The sequence below is a fragment of the Poeciliopsis prolifica genome, unplaced genomic scaffold, assembly GCF_027474105.1.
Source record: "Poeciliopsis prolifica strain line A6 unplaced genomic scaffold, Auburn_PproV2 SCAFFOLD009, whole genome shotgun sequence".
Lineage (NCBI taxonomy): Eukaryota > Metazoa > Chordata > Actinopteri > Cyprinodontiformes > Poeciliidae > Poeciliopsis > Poeciliopsis prolifica.
The window spans coordinates 11,341,339-11,367,923 of record NW_026562384.1 but is presented as its reverse complement, the minus strand read 5'-3'; the positions used below and the strand labels follow the sequence as shown (position 1 = coordinate 11,367,923).

General features: G+C 40.8%; 1 protein-coding gene across 1 annotated transcript in view; it reads left to right on the top strand.

The window, feature by feature from the left end:
• Window positions 1–4,115: 4,115 nt before the first annotated feature.
• The window catches only part of LOC129363024 (protein diaphanous homolog 1), a 41,200-nt gene continuing 18,730 nt past the window's right edge, over window positions 4,116–26,585 (top strand). The window contains exon 1 of the mRNA XM_055034919.1: window positions 4,116–5,029. The gene's annotated coding sequence lies outside the window, so the exon portion shown is untranslated. The remainder of the gene's footprint in view (window positions 5,030–26,585) is intronic.

The window sequence follows — 26,585 nt, the reverse complement described above, 5'->3', positions numbered from 1 at the left end:
TTTTCTTTTTCAATGGTGAGGAAATGCGACTGGGGAGGTGCGGTACTTACAGTGGCTTTACTCAAGTCTCCATCTCTTTGCTGTATGAAGTAGCTCGGAGTTGAGTAGCTGACCTTTGTTTTTGAGACGATGCTTTTATACTTCGTTTTACCTTCTCCAACCTTTCAAATGTACCTTATGAAAAGATTCATATTTCTTGAACTTGATGAAATGCTTTCATGTTGCAAACACAAATCTGACTTTGTTTTGTTGGGATTTAATGTACAACAAGCTGGTACATAAGTGTCGAGTGGAAGGAAAACAATACATGGTGTCTGAAAAGAAAAGCAGCCTCATTCACTTTGATGCCTCTAAATAAAATGCAGTGCAAACAGTTGGCTTCAGAAATAAACAGAGTTCACATGTTTGTAGTTTATTCTAAATCTAGCTGAACTCTGAGGACCTCAGGAGGTTGTTGCTGGACATTAGTGCACAAAACACACCAGATAGGATACAGTTAGGTTATTAAGCATTCCAAAAATCTGAGGACCTTTCCATCTATCATCCAACAGAAAATATGGCATACCTACAATCTTTCCTTGAAATGGTCATTGAACATAATCAGTACTCTTAAGTAAGGAGAGAACATTAATTGGAGAGGAATCAAAGAGTTTAGAACTAACTCTAAGAAAGTTGCTGACATCCACAGGTAAGGTGTGGTGTCTGTTTAAATGACAAATATTACTTGTGTATCCAATATATTTAAGCTTTATGAAAATGTTTGATGGAACAGTTTGTTAAAAGAAAATCATCATAAGTTCTGTTTGCAGTTCATTGTAAATACAGTTGGGAACTGACCAAACATCTTGAAGGTGTTCAGGTGTCAGATGACACAAAATTCAACTGTTGCTTTTGTGCAAAACATTGAATGGGTGAAAACTAAATACACATCACCCTGAACATTCAAGGAAATGTGGTGGTGGTAGCAATATGGTGTGGAGATTCTAGAATAAAACCTTTTATTCTGCAAAATACAGAACAAAAGGACATGTCCACCTTTGCTGAAAAGATCCATTTCCATCTTTGCTATCTACATATGGTGTGAAGGTACCCTTCACACCATTAAATTTTACCTAATGCCTTTTACATGGACTTGAAATAGTTTGGCCTATTTCAAGTCCAAATCTACATCGGCTTGAGAACTTACATTTCTAATCATACGTGCTCTTGGTCAAATTCGATTGAGCTTGACCCATTTTGCAGAGAGAAATGGGCACAGATATTGATTTCTAGACGTGTGAATCGGATAGCGATTCACACAGACTTGCAGCTGCAATTTCATAAATGTGGTTCCACAGTAAATTGAGAGGACTAAATGCAAATGCACACCATACTTTTCAGAAGTGTATGATGTAGATTTTGATAAACCATACATCCTTTTCCTTTCGTGTCTGAATTATATCTGCCTTTATGTTGGTCTAAAAATGTGAATTTCCAGTAATGTAAAATAGTTCTACATCGAAAGTGTAAAAAAGTTTAAGGGTTGTAAGTACTTTTTAAACTGTTTATCGCACTGTACTGGAGTGATTTTAGTCAGTAATTGTAAATATAGATTTGTTTGATGAAAGGTAATAAGAGGCAGCGGAAGGGAGCAAATAAAGAGTGTAAAATAGGAAAAGTGCAATATGAGTGATTAGGATTAGTTATATCTGCCTGAGTGTTTCCTGGACTGTAATTTTCTGTGCGCCTCCCTGCAAGTACTCATGAGGTTTGTGTTTCCTGAGGCAGACAGTAATGATGTTGCTTTATTAATGCCTGTTTAATTTTTTAGCACACACTGTGCCGCTGTCAGTCATTAGTCATTTTTAATTACGAACGTTGAATGCTGCATCTCCAAATTTCCCCGAGAACAAACATTCAAGCACACAAAGACAGTAGCTGACTAGATGTCAGTCATCCTGTTCTCTATTACACCTGTATTTTCATGCCCCAGGTTTTGCTCGCTCTTTGTCTCTATTCTTGAACCATGATTTTTATTTTTTTTTGTCATCTCTTCGCTGTCTGCCACTTTCCATCTCACTTGTTCCCTCTGGCACTATTGGCAGCACTGTCACTGGCAGGTGAGTGTGAGATAGCCTTCACACCAATGACTTTGAGGAGATGGGCTTTTGGATGTCTCATCCTCGATATAACTGCTTCCTTAACTCTCAGTCGCCCAGCCATGAAGAACAAGATCACTTGTTGAAACTGATCCCATTAGATTTGATTCAGGGGTTTTTGATATTTATTTGATCGCATCGAATGTGCCACATTTGTCATCCTCTACAAGAAACCTACTTGTTTTTGTCACATTTGTTTTCCTTTTGTAAGTTGTCTTTGTATAATAGTGAGCTGGCTGCAACACCCCATGATATTTATTGCATATTAGAGCTTGTCTGATATCCCACCATGGAGAGAGAAAACAGACCATTACTGGCACAAAACTGAGCCTCTCGCTACATCATAGAAGCAGAGACTATTAATATTCTTATTCGTGCAGTCAAACGGCATGCATAGTGTTACCTGTGATGAACAGCAAAGTTCATGCAAGTTTAAAATCTTACATAGTTAAAACAAATTCTGTCTTAATCAAAAAGTTATCTGAACCCCGTGTCTTGTTACACTGGTGTTACCAAGGCTTTAGCTGTAATAACATGGGAATTAGTTTTGGGGTCATAATCCCAGTGGGCACCTGATATACATGGAATCAGATCATATTTCAAGAAGGAATCTATTAATCTTTGAATTTGTAGGAACACAACCTGGTGAAATAATTTTGCAAAGGTCGCAAGGTTCTGAAGTAAAATGTGACATTTTATGCAATCGAGATGTAATTTTCAAATTGCAAATGTCAACCAGTAAAGCATTTTACTGTTGGACATCATGATGTATTTAAATTTTAATTTCCATAAATAATTAATGAAATAAGTGCATGTTCATTTTAAATATTTCAACTAAACCATTTTTATGTGTTATGCAGCTTGTTAGGGCTACTGAAGCACTATTGGAGTAAATTTCAAATTTTATGTGTGTGAGAGTGGGAGTCTCCAAAAAGGGGGAGAAAATAAAAAATACTGAGTAACAAGGCCAGCTCTGCCTCAAGGCTGTTTGGCCCCAAACTCTCATCAGCCTGCTGGTGCTGAAACGGAAAACCTTCTGCCCCTTGCCAGTTTGTAACTACACAAACACAAGCACGCGTAATGAGAACCTGCATGCATTCAGAACACATACAATCAGAGTTTGCGACAATATCATCTCCCCCATCTCCCTCTGTCATCTTTTCTTGTTTTATCAGTACCTTCTGTCTTCTTTCATCCAACACCCCAATCTGTCTGGGTGTCTATCACACACTTCTACTTCCCATATTTTCGCCAGGAGAGAAGCTCTTTTCTTTCTTAGTTCTTCCGTATCTTGTGCACACAGCTATACATTCACCGGCTTTAGATTACTTTGCAAATGTTTCTTGCCATTTCTCTGCGCCTGCAACCCTCTGCTTCCCCCCATGTACTTTCCTCCCTCCCTTCTTCTCCCTGTCTTCTCAGTGGTGGGTTTAATGCATTATGAAAATGGATTCGGGCTAAGAAAGCGAAACAGGACAAGTTTGCCTGTTTAATGTGACTCCTTTCACTCCTCATCTGCCTCATTGGCAGTATGAATTTGTGTGGCGTGAAGCTTTGCTTTCTATGTGCGCTTTTGGTAGCGCTTTGGGCACACATGAAGCCTCCTGCACCCCTCCTTTTAAACACTGAAGGCTGAATGTGTCTAGTGCTACTGCTGTTTTTTTTTTTTTTTTTTTAAGTCATGCAGTGGCTTTTTCTTGCTAACATGAACCTCCAACACTAAAGCTTGCACACACTTAGGGCGAGCATTAAACTACATTAATAATAAAACGTGCGGGCAGACGGCGTGGAACACATGTTTCTTCGAGTTGTGTGTTAATGGAAAAGCATGTTAGGCCATGGATGGAGGGGTGTAGAGTTGTACCACAGACTTGGGATAAGTTTTACCCTACAGGCTGGTGTGACCTGGATGCAAGTGCCCCTCCCTCCCCACCCTATTCTATTTCTTGCCCCTCTTGCTTTTTCCTCTTTCCCATAATGATCTCTCCAACGCCCTCCCCCCCATACCCACTTTGTTAATTTACATGGAGTTAAAGCTCCTTGTCTCTGGAGAGGAAGATCATCCTGTGGAGAGTTAACTCCATATGAGCTGATTAAATGGATAAAGATGAACTGATGGCAGATGCAGAGCAGTAGAAGCACAACTGAGAAAGGAGAAATGAGTTGCTGTGTGGCGAGTTAGATTCAGACGGAGACGGTGGGCGTGGCGAGCCTACTAAGCCTTCTGGTACCTTGTCAACTTTTATGGTTTGAATAGTCAATAAAGATTGACGAAGTTTAATGAAGTTTTTCTTTGTTGCATGAAAGAACAGTAGCAGTGAATTAAAACAGCCTTAGTCTTGTCATTTTTTTTCTCCCTCTTCCAGCCTCTCTGCCACCTCCTCCTTTCTCTTGCACTTTCTCTCTGATGTTGCTGAGAAAGTGTGTGTCTGTGTGGTTGGCGGAGGATATTCTGAGCTTGGCCCATGTATGTGTGTGCATCAGAGTTTAATTACGGTGTGCATAGAAACGAGTGTAATTAGCCAGCGCTCGCTTCCCTGCCGCCCAGCTAACAACCAGCATCCCCTCTGTGCCTGCTCTTTCTCTCCCTGCCTTTCTTCTTTGTCTCTCTCCCTCCCTCCTTCCTCTTGTCTCCTGCCTGTTGCCACAACGACAAGCCCCACTCCGCCATTGTTACCCGCTGTTCTCCAAGAACAAAGGAGGAGGCTATTAGCTCCCTGAGAGAGGAGTGGTGGAAATGGAGGATAGGGATGGAGAGAAAGAGAAAGAGGATTGCTGTGAGGGTGGGTAGATGAGCGTGGGGAAGAGAGAGAGAGACCCGACGAACAAGTGAGGGAAGGAGAGAAACAGGCACGAAGGAAGTGCGCAAGGACACAAAAGAGATGGATAAGGTAGCAGAGTTTGGGAAATTTACAAAAAGAGGTGAAAGAATGGAGAGGAAGAAAAGAGCACAAGCATTAGAGGATAAATCGTTTAGAGGAGTGAAGAGGTTTATGGGGCAGTTGAGATTGCCCTTTTTTCAGAAGGAAGAATTGAGTTATGAAGTCATTATGTTTAATTCCGAGAAATGTACTTTTCTCTGCAGTTTCTTCCCCTTTTTGCCCTTTCTATGTCCATTACGGCACAAATTTGAGAACCGGTGTGTTTTTGTGTGCTTGTGGAAGTGTTGATCTGTACGCTTCTTTGTGTGCTCATGACTACGTGTCCTTGCTCGTCACTCGTCTACGTGTGTGTGCGGTCCGTTTGAGGGTCATTAGCAGAGAGTGTAGGCGGTAATGCCCCGTCTACAATGCTGGCCATTTGAATCTTAACAGATTGTAATTCGAGACAGAAAGTGAATTTGGTTTCCTCGGGAAAATGGAACAAATTACACTTTTATGGCTCTCTGCCACTGTCCTTTGCTCCTGCCATTACTCACAAGGTGTAGTGAGGGGGAGAGCAGGTGACTGGGAAGATGTCCTTACTGGGGAACACAATTTAAGAGTGGTGACAAAACTGGAGTTTATGGTGTACATGTGGAAGTTTTTCAGATAAGAGCATCTTTCTGTATGAATTGAAAAGGACTTAAAGGATGTATTGGTGATCCGATTTGTGCTTGTATTGCACCTAACTACAAAAAATAAATAAAGGTCTCATGCCACTTTACGAACAGAGTCAAATCAGATATGATTGCTTAGAATTTCAATTAAATTCTTATCACATGCAAGACAATTAGTTGATCATACAATGTCATCTGGTAAAATTTGTACCCAGAAATTGCTTCTAATATTCGACAAAATTAGGAAATTTTGAGCATTGATTGTCCCAGTTGTCAAGATTTTTTTTTTAGTTTTGAAATTTTTTTTCATGGTCTTTTTCAATTTTGCTTATACAGTATGATTGTGATTTCTCAGTTTTTCCGATAACTAAGATTCATGAAACAGCAGTGAAGATTCTTAATTCTTAAAGTATAGAATTTTAATGACATTTTGTAAATGTGTGTTTTCATAATACTGAAATGGGACAGTATTAATTCTCAAATTTTGTAAACATCTCTATTAAAATATAAATTAATTTCTGTGGAAAAATGTTTTTTGGAAAACAAAAGGATTCTTTCTAATGAAGATCAGAAACACTATAGTAATGTTTGTTGTTAATTTATTGCAACCCAGTAAACTAAATGTGCTTGTGATGCTGGACATGTAGGCTCTAGATTCAATTGAGAAAGTATCTGTTTCTAAACGGTGTAAACAAGGACCTGCAAATGCGTCACACGATAGACGTGTTCAGCTTCAGTGTTTCTAGGAATTTTGCATCATACTTTCTTTGTCAAGTAACAGAATATATTTTTAACTGGCAGCAGCTCATTGTTTAAACAGCTATGATTTCTTGGGTCAGCTGCTCCAGTTTGGTAGTCTGAAACTGCAGAATTGTGCTGGATGAAATAATTGTGTGTGTGTGTGTGTGTGCGTGGGTGTGTGTGTGTGTATTTTTGTCAAATATCTAATTAACTATATAATTTGGCAATGATATTAGATTCTTCTAATACACCCTCTCCGCATTTTTCCGTGTAATTAAGCAGAAAGTGAAGGGGCCTTTTTTCAGCCAGCTGACCGGCAGCGCTATGTTACTCTCTGCTCCTTCCTATTAGAGAAAAAAAAAATCAGTCTGGCACTTTCTCAATAAACAGCCTTTAAACTGTACAAATGAGTTTAACTTAAAACCTTGAAACCAGTAACTAGCCAACGGCTGCATGAAATAGAAACAATTTGATTCATTTGCTTAAGCAGATGAAGCGCAGCTCCAAGAGCTGACACAGCAGTTTAGAACAGACTATTCTGGATAATAATATTTATAACAATAAATATGTTTATAATGAGTGGAACTGCCTCAGCAGATGTGATGCAAAATATCATTTCACTTTAGTAAACACATGGAGTTTTTACTTTTAAATGACCTTAGGCTTTTCCCATTGACCTAAGGTTATCTGGAAAGAACTGTTTAATTCATTAAAGTTTGATTTCTTTTTAATATTCACATCGCTGATGTTCTTCTTGACATCTTGCATATATTATTTTATTCACTGCTGACTTTGGCCTGGCTTTTTGACACCAGGGAGGGCTTGAAATGGGTTTCAAAGTTGAGACACTTTTGATTCAGTACTTCAGTTATAATTTGAGCGATATTTCCAGTAGGGATTGTAAAGGTATATTCTGACCCTGCTCACCCTCTGCTGCTCTGTATGCGGCGCTGGTTCTCATAAATTTTCTCATTGCAGTACACTCTGAATCAAACAATTATTATCAGAGGGTTATTTAAATATCGACTTACTTGTGCTTGAGAAAGGAAAATTGTAGAGTGAAAAATACACCTGGAACATTTCAGCAGTTCTGCAATTGCAGTCCATCAGCTATTATACAGCGGCAGAGTTACTCTTGAAAGCAGGGCAGACACCGTGCCCATTTATTAGAGCAGGATGATTGTAGCATTGAGTTGACTCACATGTTGAATTTGAATGAGTTTTGCAATATCTCTGCTTGCACTGGAGTTTTGTCTGAGTAGAAATGCCAAGCTTAATCTCTTTTGTCCATTTTCAAGTACATATTAATTTCAAGTAATGACCAACTTTAATGCCTATAATACGAGAGAGAGAGAAAAAAAACAAAATTACTGACCTAAGTGTTACATTGGACTTTTCTTAGTTTTACTCAGCAAGAGTAGACTGCCATTTTTGTAGCTGTACATCTTTCTTTCCCAGATCTTGATTTTGAAATAGATGGTCTCTAGTATTAGATGAAAAATGTATTTCGCTGTTAAAAATGTTATTCTGCTCATTTACATTGATTGTTCTGCATTTTATTTAGTTTATCCCTTTTGTTTTGAGATGATGTGAATAATTTGATCATTTCAATATCATTGTCAAAGAAATCCTTCTAGAAAGGGTTGGCTCTTTCATTCACTGTAGTTATGTGTGTGGGTTTGCTTTTTTTGGTGCCTCCTTTGGATAACAAAGGATGAACTCAATGGCTTAAGTTAAAAGACGTCCAAGAAATCAGAAAAGCATTAAGATTCTTATCTATTTATTTTTTAACACTAAAGAAAAGGAATTAGTTTTTGATTAGAAATGAATCCCCTTTTTCTGGAACTAAGTGAAACAGCAGCCAAGGTTGACTCAAGGGCAACATTTCCCAGCCAGTCAGTTGATGTTAGTGCAGCTACACACAAGTATACTCACACACATAAAACACGCTCATATGAGGATTCACCTGCCTGACCTGGCAGATCCTTTTCCCTGCAGTGGGAGATGGGGAATATTATTTTTTTCTTTCCTGGTGATGTGTTGCCTCTTAGCATCTCAAAGATTGTATTACCTCTTAGTGGGGGGAGCACCAATAGGGAAGTGTCTCCATCAGTACAACTAAAGCTTTTGCATAGATTTTCTTTCTTTTTGTTCTTTATTCTTTACCTTACCTTTCTCTCCATTTTTTTTTTTTAGTCCCTCTGTCGTCCCCTGTTCCTCTCTCAATCGCCTCCCCTCTCTGAGCTGACGTTTGCTGTCAGGCAGCCTTATTATTTTTCTTCAGAGTTCTGATTAGAAATCTTCTGTTCCTTCTTTTTCTCTCTTCATCCCGCTCCTTTGCTTTTTCTCTGTCCCTCCGGTCCACCCCCACAATCAGCTCTGTCCAGTATTGCTTCCCTATTGCTTTTTCTCTCACTTCGTCCCCCCCCCCCGTTCTTTGCATCACTACTTTCTGTTTGGCATAATCGAATTCATTCCATCTCCCTCCATCCTGTCTTCGATTTTGTCTTTCCCATCTCAAGTTTTTTTTTTTAAGGTCATTTTTATTTTTCTGTCTCACATCCACATTTTTTTTGCTCAATATAAAGTTCTTGCTGTAGTGGCAAGCAAGGCTTTGTCTCTGGTTTATAATACGACTACTTTATCCTCATGAATCCTGTTTTATGCATCTCCTTACATGCACATGGCACACTCAGACAAGGCAAATACCTAGATGTTAATTTATGGTTCGTGAATAAAAATGATCTTATTTAAAGGACGTTGGAACTTCTTATTGCAAGTTAATTCACCACGACTATTAGCTGGTTTGCCAAAGTATCCAGGAGTTCACTGTGCAACCGGACAGCAAAGGAGAAAGAAGGGGGTTGTCATGGTGATATGAATCCCTTAAGGGAATATTTCTCCCCCTCATTTACTCTCTCCCCAAGTCTCCATCTTTTCCACAACATGATTTTTTTCTTTTAGGTTTTCCTGCTTCTTCTGGTCTGCCTCTGTGTATCACTCTCAGCTCTCCTGTTTGTTTGTTGTCTCCACATCTCACAGGCATTTTTCTTTTCTTTTCTCTCTCTTAATGTCTTTTTATTCCCATCTTTCTTCTTTTCCCTCTTTATGTCTTCGTTCTTCTGTCCCTGTGGTCCTCACCTCTTGTCCGGGCATCGAGGGAGGAGAGAAGCAGAGGAAGACAAAGAATGCTAATTTTGTCACCACAGTGACGGAGTAGAGAAGGAGAAACTGAAAAAGGAGAGAGAGGAAAATGTCACTTGTCTGAAGAAATGAGATGGCCGTTGCACTCTGTTCATGTGTGTGTCTGCATGCCTCTCTGCTGAAAGATCAGGCTGACAGTCTGGGTGACATTGTGTGTTTTCCTCCTCTTTACCTCTGCTAAGTAAATGAGATGCATAATATAAATGTTAATTATAATATGGTGGCCAAAGGGTTCTATATCTATGCTGTGTGTCTACACATTTGTTGTTTTTTGTTTTCCATCAGTGTTTAATGTGGTTTTCTGCCCTTGTTGTTTTTCCAAGTCAATTATCAGTCTCTCACTTCTTCTCTCTTCACCTCTCAGTCATGTCGGAAGTGTAATCACGTTCAGGGGCTGAACTGAGGCAGAGACGGGGAGGTTGATGGGAAGGAGAGGGGGTGAAGAGAGAGTTTGGAGCGAATGCTGGAAAGAGGAAGAGAAAAAGGAAGGGGGGAAAAAAAAAAAAACATCGGTATGTGTACCCAATTACCACTCCAGCCAGCCCAAAGTCACCTTCGCAGAGAATGGACGCACGCACTCTCAAAATAGCTGCTTCCATCCCGCCTCCTCTGTGTGCGCATGTATGTGTGTTTGTTACAGTGGTGATGAGGCAGACTGAATAATATCATGGCCTTCCTCTCGTCCGTCAGCACAAGGCTTATTACGAGTGTGTCATCCTGTGTGTGTGTGGGCGTGGAAGAATGTGGGTGATTGTGTGTGTCCTGTGTCTGATTGCGCTAGCTGATTGAGTCCTGGCCCTGCAGTTTTCAGGTCCTCATCCTCTGATTAGGTGTTGCAATGTCTGAAAGAGGAAGAAATCTTGTGTTAGTTGAAAAGAGTAAGAACGGGTAGTGGTGTTCACCAGAGCCTGTTGCTCTGGTTCTTAGTAAGCAGGTTTTCAGTCTTTTGTTTGGGTGAATTCTTGCGTGAAAAAAAAAAGTACTTGTTTGCCTTGTTATGAAAAAGTTTTTAGCAAAGTGTAATGTCTTTTGCATCTCTCGCTAATGTTTGTGGCCATACATACCATTTAAACTTCTTGCAACTACAAATCCAAATGTATTTTATTGGGATTTTATGTGATGGTGTATTTAGCCCCCTTTATTTTTGTACCTCTAAAGTAAAACAGTAATTTAATGTAAATACAGCTTTTCTATAAAGATTTTAGAAAACAAACATCCTCATTAAGACCAAGGAACACAACAGACAGAGCAGGGGTAAAGTTTCATCAAGGTTTAAAGTGGGCTGTGGTCATAGAACAGCCACAGGTCACTTTCAAGGACAAGTAGAAAACTGAAAACCAATTTCTGAGGCAAAATCTTAAGAAGTGCTCTTTACAGGTCGCTACATTACATGTAGCTAAAGCAAACAAAAATGTTGCTTTGCAGAGACTGAAATGAACCTTTAGGCCTATAAGTGGAGTGCCTTGTGTTTGAAAATTAATAGTGCACATCCCTGGAATTCACATGTTGTCTGGTGAAGTATGGACGTATATTTCAATGTTTTCTAGGAGAAATATTGAGATTCCAGACTTTGAGCTTTTTTTCCATTGTTTGAATGTTGTCCTTCCTCCCACCATTCCTTTGTCCTTCCTTTCTTGTAGACTTCCATCTGCCTTTACTCTTTTGTCATTCCCTTATACATATAAATATAAATATATGTTTCTCTTCCCTCTTTTTGCCTTTTCCTTCTTTGTGTCCTTTCTTCCTTCCTCATATACTTATTTGTGCCCTCCTTGGATTTATTATCTTTATCAGTTTTCCTTTCTATATTTCCTACCTCTATTCTCCTTCCCTCCCTCCTATCCTTTCATTCATTGACTAAATTCTTCATTCTTTTGAGGCTGGAAACAAATATGTGTAAACCATACATCCCCCATAGCACTCAATCTCCACTTTCAAATGTGGAGATGGCAGCATTATCCAGTAGGGAAGCTGTTCTTTTGCAGGGATAGGTAATCTAATTAAGTGGTTCAGGTGAAAGTATATTCATGAACTTAAGTGGTCGAGTCAACATCTTGATCAAAATCCAACTGATAATCCTTAACCCTCTCCAGGCAGGGGTTGCAGATTTGCAACAACTTAAACAGTCTTTTCAAGTAATTTGAGCCTGAGAGGGTTAAAACCTGAAAAGTTGTTCAGATGTACTCTGACTAATCTGATTGAAGTTAAGCAAAGAAGAATGAGTGAACATTTCATTCTCTGAATACATTGACTTGTAGGTGTAAATGTACACATAAAACTTGTTCAATTTGTCAAAAGTTTTGTAAAGGAATAATCCTTCAAATCATCATTTATTCCCAACTGTGTGCTGGTCCTTTACATCAATTCTGATTAAAATATATCGTAATATGACTAGATCCAAGCACTGTACTGTTGCAGACACCTCATAAGCAAACAGAGCGGCCATATGTGTGTTCCCTTGTTAGCAGTATCCTCCTTTTCTCTTGCCATTTAATTAAGAGACAATAGACTTCCTAACACTGCCTGCTACCTCACTGTCTAGTGAGAAAAACAAAGAACAGACCAGAACAAGGGAGGGATCAAGTTGGAAAAGCTATATACATAGAAAGTAAGGAAGGCAAGTACCAGAAATGTTCAGCCAAAAAGAGCAATGGAATACAGAGGAAGAAAAACCAAAGAGGGATTACATGAGTTGGAATAAGCGGCTCGAGCTGATGACAAAGAAAGCAATATAAAGCATGGAATAGTGGAGACTGATGAGGATGTAAGGTCCATACACATTTTCTATTTCCTCTGGTGAATTGATGCCATTCATTTCCATAGCTGCCTGAACATTATGCAAGCGTGCGTGTGGTTTTCAAGCGGTAATCTGGTCCATCTTATTCTTTATTTTCCATCTGTGTAGGATCTTTCACTCCATCGCTTCCAATCTTTCGCTATCACATCTGACTGATTCCTGTGGAATGAGTGCATGTGGGGTTGTACGCACCCATATCTTTGGTTAGAGAACACATCCCTGTGTATCCTGGCTGAACATCTCTGCTGTTCTCTCACCCTCTCCTGTCTGCGTGTGGTGAGTGTTGAGATAGTGGGTTAAATTTTAATGGTGCTGCCATCTCTGAGTAGCTTCTAAAAGGGGCCTATGCAGACTGACACACTCACTGAGCCGTAAGCAGAGACAAGACGGAGATAGGGACGATAGCTGGGTTGACATACGCACGTTCATGTGGGGGGCCTATATAAACAGCAGGTAAATAATAAAAATCTGATTCTGTCTGTTTCACTACATTTTGGGTCAGGTTGGTTTCCTACCAACCAGAGTCTAGTACTTTAGAATTTCAGATCTGCTATGAGCTCTTTAGGTACCATTTTAAATCTTCACAGTCAATTGTAGAGAATGTGCAGTATTGCTTTGAATAAATGAAACAAATCACATGTCCTCCAGTAGGTTTAACCTTAAAGAAGATAATCCCGACATAATTTTTCTGATACCCGAGATCTGCTGTGTGTCCTAAAACAATGGCTTGTTTTTTTCTGAACATTATGTTGCACTTCCCTTCAATATTTTGTCATTTATAGAAAACTTTAAAAATCCCTGCATACTCACACTCTAGGAATGCATTAAGTGAGCACAGCAGCCAGTCTGAACTCAGTCAAGCAAACACTTGTGCTCATAAGCACATTCTCTGAGCCATATTGTGTGTTGTTCCTTGATTGTTTTCATTCGGCCAACATCACATAGCTGTCTGATTGGCAACATGTCCCCTGATGGCTCACTAAGCACATGGAGGGATTAGGTGTGTGTTTTTGTGAATCCTTTGTGATTGTTTGTGTTTTTGTCTTTTTTTTTTTTTCCCATTTTGCCCCAACAGCAGCCAATTCCTGGGAGAGGGCAGCAGACAGATGTTCGAGGACAGAATTCACATATCTATCTCCCAGTTTAAATATCATTTTCTCTTGTGTAGTTTATTTTTGTGAGCCGCTGCTTCTTTTCCAAAGAGGTTAAATCTAATTTCACAAACTTGGAGTGGTACAACATCCCAGTAGATTATAAAGTAAACTTTTTCTGAAGTTCTCAAGTAGAGGTACAGGTTGCCAGCTTGTGGCTCTCATTGCTTCCAGATTCTTAGTTTCACTGATCTTTTGGTATTGCTGGATTTTAAAACTACCTGGAGCCTTAAAACTGTATGGCAAAAAAGGGAGATTCTTACATGCAGGGGGCCTGTATTTGTAAATCTGATTAAGTCAGTGCCTCACTGCACGTCACTGACATAGATCAGATAAATAAAATAAAAAAATTCCCTTCTCACCGCGGGTGGTTCTTATCCTCTGAGCTCGGGTCCTCTACCAGAGGCCTGGGAGCTTGAGGGTTTTGCGCAGTATCTTGGCTGTGCCAAGGACTGCACATTTCTGTACTGCAATGTCTGATGTTGTTCCTGGGATCTGTTGTAGCCACTGCTCCAGTTTGGGGGTTACTGCCCCGAGGGCCCTGATGACCACAGGCACCACTGTGGTCTTCACCTTCCAGGCCCTCTCCAGTTCTTCCCTGAGGCCCTGGTATTTCTCCAGTTTCTCGTGCTCCTTTTTCCTGATGTTGCAATCACTTGGTATTGCTACATCTACCACAACGGCTTTCCTCTGATGTTTATCCACTACAACAATGTCTGGTTGGTTCGTCCTCACCATTTTGTCTGTCTGGATCTGGAAGTCCCACAGGATCTTAGCTCTGGCGTTCTCCACCACCTTTGGGGGTGTTTCCCACTTTGATCTCGGGGTTTCCAGTCCATATTCTGCACAGGTGTTTCTGTACACTATGCCTGCCACTTGGTTATGTCGTTCCATGTACGCTTTCCCTGCCAGTATCTTGCACCCTGCTGTTACGTGCTGGACTGTCTCAGGGTCTCATTGCACAACCTACACCTTGGGTCTTGTCTGGTATGGTAGATCTGGGCCTCTTTTGCTCTAGTGTTTAGAGACCTGTATCTGATTACAGATCTATCTGATCTATCTGTAATCATATATATATATATATATATATATATATATATATATATATATATATATATATATATATATATATATAAAAAATAAAAAAATTCCCTTCTCACCCACCGCGGGTGGTTCTTATCCTCTGAGCTCGGGTCCTCTACCAGAGGCCTGGGAGCTTGAGGGTTCTGCGCAGTATCTTGGCTGTGCCAAGGACTGCACATTTCTGGACTGAGATGTCTGATGTTGTTCCTGGGATCTGTTGTAGCCACTGCTCCAGTTTGGGGGTTACTGCCCCGAGGGCACCGATGACCACAGGCACCACTGTGGTCTTCACCTTCCAGGCCCTCTCCAGTTCCTCCTGAGGCCCTGGTATTTCTCTAGTTTCTCGTGCTCCTTTTTCCTGATGTTGCAATCACTTGGTATTGCTACATCTACCACAACGGCTTTCCTCTGATGTTTATCCACTACGACAATGTCTGGTTGGTTCGCCATTACCATTTTGTCTGTCTGGATCTGGAAGTCCCACAGGATCTTAGCTCTGGCGTTCTCCACCACCTTTGGGGGTGTTTCCCACTTTGATCTTGGGGTTTCCAGTCCATATTCTGCACAGATGTTTCTGTACACTATGCCTGCCACTTGGTTATGTCGCTCCATGTACGCTTTCCCTGCCAGTATCTTGCACCCTGCTGTGATGTGCTGGACTGTCTCAGGGGCCTCCTTGCACAACCTACACCTTGGGTCTTGTCTGGTGTGGTAGATCTGGGCCTCTATTGCTCTGGTGTTTAGGGCCTGTTCCTGGGCTGCCAGGATGAGGGCCTCTGTGCTGTCCTTGAGTCCAGCTTTTTCCAGCCATTGGTAGGATTTACTGATATCAGCCACTTGGGTTATTTGCTGGTGGTACATCCCATGTAGGGGTTTGTCCTCCCATGATGGTATCTCTGGCACCTCAACCTCCGTTCCCTGTTGTCTGAGACATTCACTGAGCACATTGTCTGTTGAGGCTTTGTCCCTGATGTATTTATGGATCTTAGTTGTTTCGTCCTGGACAGTGGTTCTCACACTCACTAGTCCTCTGCCTCCTTCCTTGCGGCTCGTGTACAGTCTCAGGGTGCTGGATTTGGGATGGAACCCTCCATGCATTGTTAGTAGCTTTCTGGTCTTAATATCTGTGGCTTTTATCTCCTCCTTTGGCCAGCTAATTATTCCAGCAGGGTATCTGATTACTGGCAAGGCATAGCTGTTTATCGCACAGATTTTGTTCTTGCCATTGAGCTGGCTTCTCAGGACTTGCCTTATTCGTTGGAGGTATTTAGCTGTGGCTCCTTCCTTGTGACCTCATCGAGGTTGCCATTTGCTTGTGGTATACCTAGGTACTTGTAACTGTCCTCTATGTCTGCTATTGTTCCTTCTGGGAGTGAGACCCCTTCTGTGTGGATGACCTTCCCCCTCTTGTGACCAGCCGACCACATTTCTCTAGTCCGAATGACATCCCAATGTCAGTGCTGTAGATCCTGGTGGTGTGGATCAGTGAGTCGATGTCTCGCTCACACTTGGCGTACAGCTTGATGTCATCCATGTAGAGGAGGTGACTGATATTGGCCCCATTTTTGAGTCTGTATCCGTAGCCAGTCTTGTTGATAACTTGGCTGAGGGGGTTCAGGCCTATGCAGAACAGTAGCGGGGACAGAGCATCTCCTTGGTATATGCCACATTTGATGGACACTTGTGCAAGTGGTTTGCAGTTGGCTTCAAGGGTGGTTTTCCACAGCCTCATCGAGTTTGCAATGAAGGCTCTCAGAGTCCTGTTGATGTTATACATCTCTAAGCATTCAATGATCCAAGTATGCGGCATTGAGTCATAGGCTTTCTTGTAATCAATCCAAGCCATGCACAGGTTGGTGTGTCGGGTTTTGCAGTCTCGGGCAACTGTGCGGTCTACGAGGAGTTGGTGTTTGGCTCCTCTGGTATTTACACCGATACCCTTCTGTGCCGTGCTCATGTGTTTATCCATGTGTTTGCTTATCTTGGCCGCTATGATGCCTGACATGAGCTTCCAGGTTGTGGAGAGGCAGGTTATTGGTCGGTAGTTGGGTGGGACTGGACCCTTTGATGGATCCTTCTGGATTAGGATTGTCCGCCCTTCAGTTAACCATTCAGGGTGAGTCCCACTTTGTAGCAGCTGGTTCATTTGGGCTGCCATTCGCTCATGGAGAGCAGTGAGTTTCTTTAGCCAGTAGGCATGGATCATGTCAGGCCCTGGTGCTGTCCAGTTTTTCATACCTGAGACTCTTTCTTGGACATCTGTCACAGTGATGGTTACCGGGGCTTGCTCAGGGAGGTTGCTGTGGTCCTCTCGTAGAGAGATCAGCCACTGTGCATTGCTGTTGTGGGACGCCTCCCTTTCCCATATGCCTTTCCAGTATTGTTCCGTCTCCAGCCTTGGTGGGTCTGCTCTGTTGTTATTGTTACCCTGCCATTGAGAGTACACCTTAGCTGGTTGAGTGGAGAAGAGCCGGTTAATCCTTCTGGATTCATTCTCCCTTGTGTATCTCTTTAGGCGGCTGGACAAGGCTTGGAGCCTCTGTTTGGCAGTCTCGAGTGCTTCAGGTATGGGCATCTGCCTGTACTTTCTGGGTACTGGTCTTTTCATTGCACCCTTGTGGAGCTCTGACAGTTGGCTCACTTCCCTCCTTGTTACCTTGATTTTAGCCTCTAACCGTCTTTTCCATGGTGGGTATTGGGTCTCATGGTTGCTCTTATAGCCAAGTATCTCAAGGATCACTGATGCTGAGTTGTAGATCAGCTCATTGGTTTCTGTTATGGTGTTGGTAGGGATCGTTCTCAATGCTGCATTCACATTCTCAATGAGACTTTCAGATGGTACTTCACTCAGCCGTTGTAATTGGCGCCGGGGAGGCCTGGTTGTCATTCGTGTCATTATTCTCTCTATCAGGTCAGCAGCTATCTCGTTCAGCTCTGTTTCGCTCATTGGGGCGTGTATCCCCTCACTGGGTGGGGACTTGAAGTTAAGTCCCCACAGTCCTGACATCCGGGTTCCTCCCTTTTGCCGTAGCATTTGTGTTGTATCTCGTCAATCTCAAGTTGTGATAGCAGTTGCCGTTTGCGGATGTTGGAACACTGAGCTACTAGTTGTTTAGCGCTTAGTGTTGACTGGGGATGTCGAAGTAACCATTCCTTCCCCAGTCTTTGCATGTAACCTCTCTCACTAGGGTTACTTGAGTAGTAGCATTCCAACAGATCCACATTTTCATCTCTCGCCCATTTCCGTCTTGTTCCAGTAGCCCATTTGTCATCAAGGTGCTCTGGTTCCCCAACACCTGACGCAGACCTTGTTTGGCCGGGCGACGTCTGAGCCGGCATGTTATGCAACTTAGTATCTCTCATGGTATGAGGTAGGCAGTAGCTTGAAGGGTCTTGCCTAAGGACCCAGACTGGATTCGAACCCTGCCTCTCGGGTGATATACTGATGCCTTATGTATTGAGCTATCCAGTCAGCTATATATATATATATATATATATATATATATATATATATATATATATATATATATATATGTATTATATATATATGATATATATATGATATATATATATATATATATATATGGAGAGTGGTTGTAGTAGCTGTGAAGTACTATGTGAACTGTGAAGTGAGTAAGTCTGAAACCACCAAGACTCTTAATAACGTTGGCCTTTAAGCCAAGCTGAGTAGCAGAGCCTTGGGGCCTTGTCAAGGAGGTGACCAATAACTTGACAGGCTCTCTAAAAGCACCTAAGAATTCCTCTGCCAGAAGGTCTGCCATCTTGGCAGCACTTCAACATTTAGGCTTTTAGTTGCATGATAGAAACCACTTGTGTGGGGGAGAAAAGGCTTAAATGATGCTTGAAGTTTGCCGAGTGATATTTAAAAGGATTCTGAGAGCATGAAGGAAAAGCTGTTCTGGTCTGAAGAGACATCTTTAACTGTTTCAAGGACAGTATCTGGCAAATCCTAGGCACTGCTCATCGGCTGGCTAATATATCTGCGCTAAAGAGTCATTTTGGTACTGTCATGCTATGAGGGGCTTGTCAAAGGATGGAAAAAGCATGCAGATGCACATGTTCTCCAAGGAACTCCTGCATCAGAGTGTGCAAAATGAAACTGGGATGACCTTTTGCAATCACCAGATGGCCAAGACAGAACTGGAGTGGATTCAGGACTTGACTGTCCTTGAGTGGGCTGCCAAAAGCCCAAACATGAATCCCCTGGAGAACATCTGTGGAGAGACGTGAAGATTGCACTTCCCAACCAGTCAGAAGTAGCTAAAAGAAGTCTGCCAAAGATAATTTCATGAAGTGGCCAAATCCAATTTTAAATGAGTTGTAGGGACTAAAGTTAATTGTAAGTTAGCTGAAGTGCATTTTAAAATTGCTCTTTGTTTAAATCTGAACAGTGTTTGATTATTAATCGTAAATTAAACCACCGCAGCATTATTGAAAGGCGAATCTTGGTCATAAGAAATCTATTTAAATATCAGTGTAAAACACATTTGAAAGGTCTAAAAATGATGTTGCTTGCATGTCTATAGAGTCATTTCTCTCTGTTAATCAAAGCAATTGTTGCAGGCCTCCTTAAACTAGGCTCTAATTTCTTTTTCTTTATTGGTATTAAATTGACTGAATAACCTAATCTTTATTCTCTTCCTTTTAGTGCATATCTCCTTCTGCTCTGCCTCTTCTGCAATTTCTCGACATGGATACTTATCATTAATTCACATCTTTTTTGTCTTTTTCCTTTTTTCCACTCCTCTCATTTCCTTTGCCTCATTATATTAATATGTTCCCAGAGAACAAAAAAAAAAAAACTTAACGGCAGGCACCAGAAACAGCTCAATCTTTTTGCCTCCAGACAGACACTCAAGTCTCTGTATGTGCAAGTCCTGCGGGTGATGACTGACATTAAAAATGGCAAATTTCCCCACTTCCTCCCCCTCTCCCCTTTTCCTCTGTGCGTCTTGCTCAAGGGATAATCAGACCTGGCAAAACTGGCCCTTGTCCTCCTTCTTGTCACACTTGTGTGTCAGTGGACAAATTTGTGCTTGTGTTCACAGTCTTTTTCACCATGCGGTCAAGTCACAATTGCTAATCAGGCCTCTGAGCTTTGCCTGTAGGGACCAAGAGGAAAGGAAGAGGGAGGAAGGGTGGGCAAATGATTGAGTGCTTTCCTTTGTCCTCATCACTGAAGCAGAGATAAATACGAGAAAGGATGGATTGTTGCAGACGAGAGGATGGAAACTGAGGGATTAACAGGATGAGAGTGTGCACCAGCACTCTGACACGCTTTTAACTGTCCTCCATGGCATGACACCGTGCAGACCTCCATTTTTCTCTGTCCTCCTTTCATCTATATTGCTTTCCATAAGCCAACGCTGCTTGTATTCAGAGAGCTCGCTATCATGTATTCATCCCTCTCCCTCTCTTTTTTTTTCTTGCTTCTTCTAGTTCCCACTCACTTTGCTATCTTTCCATAAGGTAATAATGAATATTTGAGAGCTGACAGGAGTGCTGTACCTAATCCCCTTTGCCCAGGGCAAACGTGCCTCATGGGGTACACTAGTTTTGGAGTTCATATAACTTTTTAATTGAGATGGAAATCCAACTTTTAAGTTTTCATTTCTACTTCTCTGTTCATGTAAATGAAACTGCATGATTGTGCATGTATCATACCAGCTGTCGGTACAGATAGTATATGTTGCCAGTGGGGATATGCTACAAGGTAACTGGCCTAGGCATTGAGCAGCATTCAGCTGTGCTTCCTAAGGCTGACCTCAATGAATTGGAGGATCTAAGAGGTTCCGACACAGAAACAATGATGTTCTGTCCTTCGTTTACAATAATTATTCTTAAGTCATTCTGACCTCCTTACGTAACTCTCTGTAAGAAGTCTCATTGGTCAGTGAAATGCACACAACGTGTACAATGCCTGTAAATGTCACTCCATAGCAAGAAACAAGGATCAGACCTGATTGATACCCAGGTTACCAGAGACCCTGGTTTATAGTGCAACTCACTCTGTTCTCCATAGAGGGAGCACTGTGCTGTGAAGGCCAGAGAAGCATCAAGGGCATTCACACTTTGAATAACAAACACCATAGCACCACAGAAGGACACAGTCTGAGTCACTCACTCACTCACTCACAGCTGGTTTGGGCTTCTGAACAATGAGTCTTTGTGTTTTTGTTGTTGTTTCTGTGGACTGCATGAAAAGGCTCTGGTGTGTTGCAGGTGGCTTCAAGGTCACTTCCTCATCATATTAGTCCTTTAAACTTCTTTCCCTTTTTATTTGCTTTCTCGTGGTCTCAGTTTTCACACCTTTATTTGCACTCGCTCCTTGTGATTTGATTTTCTTCTACACTCTGTAGCTCTCCCACACTCCCTCCCTTTCTCCTCCTTGTAATTAGCTAGTGTAATTGCTGTAGTAAATCTTTTCTGATGTCCCAAGGAGACTGGCTGATATAGGACTGATTTAATAAGCACACCATAGCGGCTCACCTCTCCCTCTGTGTTGTGTGTGTGTGCAAGTGCACACATACACCAGTGGGGTGGGGGGGCTCTGTATCTTCTGTTATTTGCTTTGGGGATTTATTGGCTGTTTGTGTGGTTTCAGCAAGTGCAAATTCAAGTTCAAGGTAGTGCTGTGTCGATGTGTCAACCATAGTGTGCCTTATCAGTTATGCGGGTGGCATACTCGGGTGTGCAAGTTTGTGTGTCTCATCAGTGATGCTGCTACGTGCCATGTGTGCGTCATCACTGAAGACCTTCATGGCCAAAAGAGCACAGAGAGGTCATATTGGTCCTGGGAGAACAACACTAACAGCCTCACATCCATACAAACACAAACCAACTGACCGAATTGTGGGCATTTGACAGCCTCCAGGATCACCTTTGCACAAGCACTGTTGTTTGAACTTTTTCTTCCTTTTTTTGTTGCAAATGGCATGTGCAGGGGTTTGGTCTGCTTTTTTGTTGTAGAGCAGCAGTTTAGCAGTATGACCACTAGAGGGCACTGTGACTCCACACATAAAGTGTGGGCTCATTGTAAAGCCCACACATTCTTGCTCCTTGTTCTATCAATCTATTAGAAAAATTATATTAAAAAAAAACTTGAAGCATTCTTTTGATAAAGAAAAAGTCAAATTTAATGAAGGCAAAATAAAGTTCATTTGGATCTTTTTGCAGATTTGTACTGTTTTGTATACATTATATACATATATATACTTTTGTGTTATTATTTTTCTTTTTTTCTTTTTTTACAAATTTTAAGATTTTTTTACCAACAGAACTTACTTAAATTTATAAGCATTGTTACAGTTTATTAGTAGTACTATCATTAGTCATGTAAAATTATTAATGTATTAAATCAGACTTGTCTCTATAATTTTAGTTTTCTGTGGAGAAACAGCAAAAAAACTTATTTAAATCATTGTAAGCTCTAAGTATATATATATATATATATATATATATATATATATATATATATATATATATATATATATATATATATATATATATATATATAATTAGCTTCTAACTAGTAAAATTCTGTAAAGGATTGGTGTAAAATTGTTTTGGTCATTTTATTTTATTTTTCTTTGTTTGTAGTAAAAGTTTTTGCTTCATCCAGCAGCTCAGGTCAATCAATTAGAAGGAAACTTTTTTTTTGTCAGTACACAATTTATTTATTTTTTTCTCAGTTTGATTTATAATAAATACAACCATAATAATAATAATATTATGTTAAATTAAATGTTAAATCAAATGTTCAAATTTCACCTGCAGTTGCGCTTTTCATGCACCAGGGGAGCGCAAGGGAGCAAGGTCCTAGCCCCTCCCATATGCCGTCCCCCTGCGTCCTGGCCCTCCCACATCCTGCCCAGTCCCCCTCCCCACTGCCCCACCCTGCCATCTGGTGCTTTTCACACAATGGCGTGCCCGTGGACACATGCACGTACGCACACACTGTAGGGAATCTTTTCTCCTCATTTCCTTTCACAGTGGAAAAACAGGATGAAGGGGCTCTTTCAGCCTTGAGGTTACCCTGGAAACTCCTTTATTCTTCTCCTGTCAAACTCTTACATTGCAACACCAACACTTCTATATAGAGTGACAGAATGGAAGTTTAAAGTTTAAAGGGACCAGAGCAACAGCTGTCTCTCTGTCTGTCATAGTTGACACAAAGAGCAGCTTTTCCCTTCATTTTTTTATGTTGTCTTTCTTTCATAGTTTTAATAGTTTTATACTTCTAAAGTTCTAAACTAAAACCATGTGAAGTTCTTTATAATTTCACATGGTTAAATTTCCATGAAATACTGAAGATTTGGCACAGGATCCGTGTATGTATGTGTATTTTTCTTTCTCTGGATCACATTCAGAAGCTTTTTTTTTTTTTCAAAAATAACTTTTCAGCTCAGGGATATTGATGTTTAAACTCAGCTCCCTCTTCTCAGTTTCTGTTTAGACAGCTTCCAGACCTGGAATGCAGAGTGGAAAAAGTTAGGTTGGTATTATATAAAGTTAATATGAGGGTTTTCTTCCATCTTGCCACAAGGGGGTCCATGAAAAACTCTTGATGCTACAAATGTACAATGAAACACATCATCTGTAAGCTTTTAGCGGGTTAAAAATAAACCACTGGGATCTACAAACAGGGAGTGGTGATGAGAGGATGAATAGGCTACATGAAAAGGCTGAAAAAGCCATAGTGAAGAAAAAAGATTTTGCTTTATGAAAGAGGGATGAAACTTCTTTTGAGTGTATGCTTTAGGTTCAGCTTGGCCAGATATGAAAGAGTTTTATGTTCTTTTTAATTCCTTTGTTTGTCTCGCTTTCTACCCCTCCTTTTCTTTTTATATTTCTTTTTTTATGTTTCAACTAAGCCTGGCTCCACATTTCTCTTCACTCCACATTTTTGTCCTTTTAAGGAGTGAGGAAATGAGAATGGAGAGCTAGCTGAAATGGGGTGAAGGACACACTCTCTGAGCTCACTAACTGATAAACAAACTCCTCTTTGTGCAGACTGACACACAAACACCGACACACAGTTTGTTACGTATTGACAAAATCCCCATCATGACTTGGCTCCGCGTGATTCTGCTGAAACCCGCTCCTTTTCCTTTTCCCCCCTCCAACTTTCTGCATTTTTTTTTGGTCTCTCCACATAATTAAAAGCAGATGTCAGCAATGGAAGAATTTCTACCATGACACACACACACAGCCCCTGCCAGTGTGAGTTCACACACAGACAAACACACACACACACACACACACACACACACACACACACACACACACACACACACACACGGTGCCAAGCAGCTGTCGAGGGGAGAAGAAGGTGGGGGTGTTCCAGGAAAGGAGGATTGTGTGTCTGCCTGTTTTAAGGCAAAGTTGATTTGTTTTTTGCAATAAAATCTGTTTTTTTGTTGACTACCAACAAAACAGACTATAAAAACATTTCTGTCATGTGTTTTCAGCACTCCACAATTGTTTTGTGCTGGAAATGTTTATATGTGTGTGTGTGTCTGGTCAGACATGTGTTCTGCCTCCATCATCTTTCTTTCCTCCCCCACTATGACTAAGTGTAACAGGATGCAGTCCTCTGTAGTCACCGCCAGAGGTGCCATCGGCTCATAAATGAAAAGCCCTTGTACATGTAGAAATCACAGAGCAGCCATTTTACAGTCTGCACACCAGACCCCATTTTATGAATCAGCAGTGATGTCAACACAGCTCAAGCTGATTCTATTGGCTAAAGCGCAGCCTGAGCTTTTGCTCTGTACATCCACACATATGGTTCAGTTCTGGGTCTGCCTCTCTGAGACACACACACTGACCCACTGACATGATGCTCCACTGGGTCACCAGTCCTGCTCAGAGGGATTTTGTACTGTCCCAAGTCTGTGCTGTAGTTAGGCCTGTCACAATAATAAATTTTGCTGCATGATAAATTGTCCCAGAAGTTATTGCAATTGCAGTATAATATTACTATATAATATATATATAATATATAATATAATATAATATTCTCAAAGATTAATAAATGTTAAATTTGGATGAACATTTAACAATGGAACTGAAAGACACTTCTTAAATACTCAAAATAAGTAGAACAGAAAAAAAACAAAATAAATTATGACGTCTTTAACAAAATTGTCTTTCAAAAACAGTGCTAATTTACACTAATGCACCAAATTGAAAACTTTTGTCATCCAATTTTGTTAGAAAGAGGGAGAAAACAGTTAAGTTGTGAAAGTAGAAATTGTTGAGCTGTATGATGTATATACATATACATGCCATGATGTATGTTTTAATACATCATGCTACTTATTGCTTGTTGTGTAATGCCCAGCTGTAGTTTTTACTTTTCTTACAGATTTGCTGAAACATGGTTACTGTTGAATGTTGTAGATTTTCCTACTCCTGTTTGTAAAAATAATTTTTCTCCAATTTTGTTTCTTGCAGTTGTGAAACTTGGTTAAGAGATATAGATTTCTTTTAAATCTCATCTCTCCTCTTCCTGTTATATCTTCAGCTGTGGCTTGCTGTGGTTATGTCTTTGTGCAAAGATGTTATTTCCTCATTGATGTGTGGATTTTCCTATCCTGTGTCTATATTGGCTACCTTCCTGTCTTAGTTTCCTGCAGGGATTGTGAGAAGAATTGGATACACAATGGTGCTTTATATGGTAACCATGGCTGTTTTCATAATCCCAAATATACTAAAACAATAAAAATTGTTTGTTCTTGAAACGTTCTTGTTATCTCTGTGAGTTAAGTTTCATGAAGTGGAAGCTACTGCTGAGGCAAATGATCTTAAACCCAGTGACACACTCTTCTCCCTCTGTGTGTCTAAATGAGGACATAGTGTCCTCATTAGGACCATTGGCAGTTCGCAGACTGTTGAACTGACTGCCGTCTCTCATTCAGACAGAGGACTCTTTGACCGGATTTGTGGATGGATCAGTGAATGAATAGAGTTGTTATCCTGTGGCAATTATGTGACTGTGTCGTAACTGTTGACACTCCCACTGTTTGAATCAGGCCTCTTCAATACACTGTGCACCATGATGATAAAGAAATTAATGCATGAAGGCTGTGCAAAAAGCAGGTTGGGTTTTGTGCTACTAATACAAGTGAAAATAGATTTGTCTGTTTGATTCCCTGTCCTTTTTTTGTACGAATTGCAATGCTTTGCTTTGGTAGTACTTTACATCAAGGTGTAGAAGCGTCATACAGGAGAGCTATGAGTCATCCTGACCAGCAGTGCTCTAGAAGTTCTCATTTAACAAGAACTAGTTCTAAGGTCAATTTGAAGAGCTTGAAACAGAGCTAGTACATGATCACCTTTAAGCACTTAAACATAAGATGGTTTCAGGTCATGACATTGATATTTAATGTGTATCTAAATCGTGTCCTCATCTAGCATTTTCATCCTGGCCTTTTCACTTAAAAACATCAACTTAATCATGTCTTGTTCTTTTCGTTCATCTAAATGTGGTGTGTGGTGGCAGAATTCTCCATAAACCCGCTCCTATCTACTCACTTAGGGATAACCCAAAACTTAGATGTGAGAGCAGTCATTTTCTATCATTACAGAAATTAAAAACTGGTACAGAAAAGGATGGGCGCTTAATAGTTTTTTACTTTGAGTCCTTAAACTTTTGAGGCATTGTCAGTTCTGTGATCATAAATTAATAAGCAGTGATTGATTAGATATTTCCTGACAGGAACAGCAAGACAGCTGTGACATCCAGAACTCTGCTGACCTTAGACCCAATGTGCCTGGAAACAGCAAGCTGTTATGTGGCCAAAGCCCATGTGACTGTTCATCTTTCACTCCTAATTCTCATCCAGTTCATATCCACCCCCACACTGACACATCCTTACAGTCACAACTCTGACCTTGTCAGAACCAGT